Here is a 6,000-nt window from a genome sequence, read left to right on the forward strand (position 1 = left end):
TAAGCTAACGTTAATAATGTGTTTGTGTTTGCATTCGCTAGAAGCATTTTGCCCATGATATGGATAAGTTAAACAATGGAAGATCCCATATTCTCGTAAAACAAAAGAAAAACACAAGAATTCCTTTGCATTATTGGTTTCTATGCATTTAAGTTTACATGTGATTGTTTTTCAGAGAAAATTTTGAACATCTTAAACACAAATATAGCTTGAGATTTGTGAGTTAATAAATAAATCTAAGTATGACGGGTGTAAGCATCAAGAAAAGATATATAATACCAAGAAGCACTAACAGAAGATTATCAATTAAAACTAATTGCAAAGGAGCAGCGTAGACAGTAGACGATTTAGTAAACCGAAACTGATGAGATTTGGCTAAAATAAGATTCACAAAAGAGATTTTTGTTTTACAAAATATATTGCAAGATGTTAATAGTAGAAGATGCATGACCAAGTCTTTTATGTCAAAGATTAAATTGAGTATTCGGTGAAGCACATTCAACGGTATGAGCAACGTGTGAAGATGTATTAGTGAGTGAAGGAAAAACATATAGTCCATCCTTAAGAATTCCTTGCAGAATTATCATGTTGGTGGCCTGAGTTTTCACATAACATTTGTCAGCATGAAATTCAAAATAAACATTATTATCTTTTTTGCAAATTTTGAAACACTTAACAAAATTTTCATAATGACAAGGACATGAAGCAGATTATGAAGAAAGATTTGTGAGTGTGTGTGTGAGGAATAGCGATTTTTGTAGAACCAACGTGAGAGATGTTCACACCAGAGTCATGTGATGTGTGGCACCGTTCTCAGGATACCAAAGAGGATCGCTCATACCTATACCAGCAGCCTAAAGTACTATGCCCTTGTTACACCTTCTTGAGTTTCAAAGGTTATTATTGGATCTGAACTTAGCATTGCGATTATTGTTTGTAGATGATCGAAATTGATTTCTTGAAAAAGTATCAGTAGTAGATGAAAGATTCGTCTAAGCAATTTGTTGATCAAGAGCACGATGTCGTTCAAAACATTTTTCTGACCCTAGAGAATATTGGAAATCCAAGTGTGAGTATAAATCTCACATTGGATAAAAATGAGAACGTAGAACACTATATAAAAATGAAAGACCCATTAACTCATTGTCTTAAGGTTTTGGGTAGAAAGCGGTGTCAAACCCTTGTATGGTTGGGCCCATATCTCATTAGTATTGTGTCTCCCGATGAACCTTCTCCTAAATAGACTCAACAGTGGTATCAAAGCCAATGATTTGTCATCATTGTAAGTGAAGGACAATATGGATACAACATGAAGGGACATATGGATGCTAGAAGAAGATGCTATCTTGAAATAAAATCAATTCTAAGGAAAATGTATAGGGAAAATGAGAAACAATGCCTTAATGAGATTAGAATCGAAATTTACTAGGATGAATTTAGTGACAAAAAGTATAAGTGCTTTTTTATAGGTTTTAATTCAAATGTTATTGGATCCTTTATCTCTTTCGCAAAGTGTGAGATAGCATTTATTGTTACCTCCATATATTTTCCTTTGAGACTACTACTTTTTTAAATATCCATTTTGTGATTTGTGATTTATACATCTTGACATTTTTGTGAATATTATGATATTCGTATTCTTGTTTTTCTTTTATCGACATCTTGTGAATTGTTCAATTCAGAAATTACAATAAGAAATGTATACGGTATGAATTGTAAACTTGTGTGTGTGTAGTGCCCGGTGAAGCTCTCGGAAGAGTGGTGGGAGTAACACTAGTACTTGCCTGGTGAAACTCTCTTGAATAGAGTGGTGGGGGTATATACTTGTCCGGTGAAGCCCAAGAGGGTGGTGGAAAGCATATACTTGCCTGGGAAAGCTCTAAGAGAGTGGTGGGAAGTGGTGTGCTTGCCGGTGAAGCCTTCCAAAGGGTGGTGGGAAGTGTGATTGTGTAACGGGGAGGTGAAGTGTACCGGCCCGGTGAAGCTCTTTAATAGAGTGGTGGGAGGCGACACTCGGCCTTATGTTGTATGTGAGTAACCCGGTGGTGAATCAATATATAGTAATGGTTTCAAACTTGTTAATGATTTGATGATTTATGACGTATTGAGATGTATGTAGATTTATGATTATATGTATTATTTGAAGATATTATTCTGAGTTGATGTTTAAAACTTATGTATGTTTATATGACTCGTTTCTGTTAGCTCACCCTTGCATGTTGTGGTTGTGGTTGTGGTTTCCACCTGCGATGATCGTACTTGTATGAGAGTAGATGTTGTTACAGATGTAGCTAAAGAGGAGTTGAGCAGCGAGATATATGGGAGAACTAAGTGATTTTTATTTTAGGGCTAATAGTTTTGTAACAAGATTCCATGAACGTTTTATAGTTGCATTTGATTTATGAAGTTTTTCTTGAACTTAGTTATAATAAATAGAGTTTTATTTAATTTGTATTTTGCAATGGTATTAGAGTTAAAGTTTAAAAAGTTTTTGTAAACCCGTGACATCCAAAAATTTTGGGTGTTACAAATATTATGATATTCATATTCTTGTTTTTCTTTTATCGACATCTTGTGAATTGTTCAATTCAGAAATTACAATAAGGAATGTATAAGGTATGAATTGTAAACTTCTGTGTGTGTTTTATTAGAAGAAAAGATTGGCTAGCCATACACAACAATTACAAAGTTTAGCTTCAACCACGATTACACCCTAAATTCATGGGTTATTAGTTGACTTAGACTCCAAACGTTTAATCCCTGATAAATAACAAATTAATAAATTTATTTGACATACTAAAACATAATAATAACTTCATAGAAAAAAATATCTTTTTAAGGTAACCTACCTTCCATCCCTTAAACTATATGATATGACATCTAGTTTATATTTAAAGCTTTAATTATGTCTAACATATATCTAAGCCTTAAAAATTGATCTAGCTTGAGGGACTTGGTCATAATGTCTATAACTTGAACCTCTGACTTGTAATAACTCGATTTGACAACTCCATCCTCCATCGAGTTTCTTAAAAAAGGAAACCTTATTTCAATGTGTTTGCTTTTTCCATGAAAAATAGGATTCTTGGATAATTGTATGACTAAGTTGTTGTCACACAAAACTAGCGTGCTCTTTTTCTTCTTAATCTCAAGCTTTTCCAATACTCTTTTAATCCACACACATTGACAAGCACAAAACGCAGCTATTATATACTCAGTCTCGATTGTAGATAATGTAACTATATGTGGTTTCTTTGAGGAGCATAAAACTACTCCAAAACTAAGAAGAAACACATATCCAAAAGTATTTCTACGATCATCGAAGTCTCTAGCAAAGTTGTTGCCATAATAAGCTACAACATCAATTCTTCCCCTTTTCTTGTAGGAGATGCCCAGTTCGATAATACCTTTTAAGTATCTTAATATGCATTTTGTTGCCAGCAAATGAGACTCAGAAGGACAAGACATGAATCTTCTAATTAAACTTATTGCATACATAATATCTAGACAGGTCGTGATCAAGTACATAAGACTCCCAACAAGTTCCTTGAGCACGATTGAATAACTATGGCTCCTACATCATTCTTTGATAGTTTTGTACCTGAGACAATAAAATTATTATTGCATTACTATTCTTCATTCCAAACCTTGTTAAAATCTCACGAGTAAATTTTCTTTGACAAATGAAAATACCTTCTAAATTTTGAACAACTTCTATTCAAAGCAAATACTTCATTCTTCCTAAATAGTTTATGTCAAATTCTAACATCATTAACTCTCCTTCCTTTGATTTTGGGAAGAGAGTATGTTCACAGATGCACCTTTCAAAGCCATTACGAGAAAGTAGTTTTCTATCATGTTATACCATGCTTTTGAAGTCTGTTTAAGGCTATATAATGCCTTTTTTAATTTGTAAACTTTGTTGTCTTCTCCTTTCTTCAAAAAACTAGTTGTCTGTTGTACATAAATATCTTATTTAAGTTCACCATGAACGAAGACACTTTTCACATCTAACTAAAAACCTTCCTAACTATAATGGGTTGCCATAACAAGTATAATGTGAACGGTATCAAGTCTGGCAATAGGGGCAAACACCTCCGTGTAATCAACTCCATATTCTTGAACATATTCTTTCACCACTAATCTTGCTTTAAATTTGTCTACTTTGTCATTTTCTTTGAACTTTGTCTTGAAAACCCACTTAATTCTAATGGACTTCACTCCATTAGGTGCATAAACCAATTCCCAAGTTTTATTTTTTTTTTCTATTAACTCCTGAAATACACAGGAAAACACTAGAAAGGGGGTGAATAATGTTTTCTGAAACTTTTCACAAAGGGTGTCTAATGAGTTTTCAAAGGATTACTAATTAAAGATATTCTTCAGATGATGTAATAGAAAACTTAATAAAAGCTTTTAATGAATGAAAACAATAAAGCACAATTTTTATATTAGTTTACTCAACCTAGGTTACCTCCAACTCTCCCTTAAGAACTCTTAAGGGATTTCATTAATCTTATCAAAGATTACAAGGAGTTTCACCCACTTCTAGTTGTCAACATCCAATTTCGTCCGGGTAAATAAATAAATAAAAATAAAGAATAAAAGAATAGTAATTAATGGTGGGTAAAGAAAAAAGGGAAAAAAGAAAATAATAAAATAAATTTCCTTAATGCAAGACACATCACTAGAAAATATTTTTGAAATATTAGTTTGATATAGTAATAATTTGAATCAATATTATGCCAATAATTATAAGCAGTAATTAAAATAGTATATTAATATAATTTGTTGCGTCAGTTGCTTTTAAAGAAGAAAATATGATTTTAAAAATGGACAAATTTTTTGACAATAATTATAATCAATGTCTTGAATATTATTTGATTTCTTTTTCTTGGAACCAAGACATTTTCTTTCCCTATTTTGTTTGTTGTCAATTAATTCACAATTAAGGGCAAGATTACCATAATATTATAATGTGGGTATATAAATACGCACCCTGTCATGGAAAAGGGGGACGAAAAAAAAGGGAGAGATACTCTGGAATAATAGAGAGAGAAAGAGTGAGATAGTGTATAGAGGAAAGGAAGTTCTCACACTAGAGGGACTCTGCCAACAAAAACTAGCAAGGAAGAACTAGGGGAGTACTTAAAGCCAAAAAGGCATGTCGTCTCTACACCATTCTTCTTCTCTTTCTATTGTACTCTGAAAGTTTTTTTTTTTTAAGATTTTATTTTTTTACTACACACCAATAATGTTTTTCATAAAAAAAAATATCTTTTCGCGTTTATTTTGGTATTGGTTATATCTCTCGCATCACATGATATTTATTTTTAAAATTTTACTTAAAAATAAAAAATAAATAAACAATTTCAAAAAAAATAAAAAATATTTCTTATCATGTATTTTCCTATAAAAAATATTAAATCATAAAATAAAGGGTATCGGTACGCGTCGGCTTATGGCCGGTCTCTTTCCTTTTCTTTTTTTCCCACTAGTTTTATTAAATAGAAGAATACAAAAATCTTTAAAAAAACAATGTCAATTGTCGGGTTCACTTTTCAAAAATCCTAAATAATCCATAATAATTTTCAAACAAACTCACAAACATTTTTGTAGATAAAGAACTACGTGATCCCTGATTGTCCATCATAAATGGATATACGTAGGAGCAAGGTCAATCTTTGTCGGGTTCATAAAACAAAAAATATTTTTTGTTTCTTAATAGTTTCCTTATATTATTATTTTTTTTAGGGAAAATTAAATATTTTGAAAAATCACGTCAACTTTATACATTTAATTAAAGGTACTGCTTTTGGACAGGCGCAGTAGGGTGCTAACACCTTCCTTACGCGTAACTGATTCCCGAACCTAAAATCTAGTTTTCGTAGACCATGTCTTATTTTATGGTTTTCCATAGTTTTTCCATAATAAATTATGGTGACGACTCCCAAAATCTTTTTCTCAAACCCGTTTGTTTTTCGGCTAGCCGTCCCGTCG

This window comes from Vigna angularis, chromosome 4, assembly GCF_016808095.1.
Source record: "Vigna angularis cultivar LongXiaoDou No.4 chromosome 4, ASM1680809v1, whole genome shotgun sequence".
In the NCBI taxonomy this organism is placed as follows: Eukaryota; Viridiplantae; Streptophyta; class Magnoliopsida; order Fabales; family Fabaceae; genus Vigna; species Vigna angularis.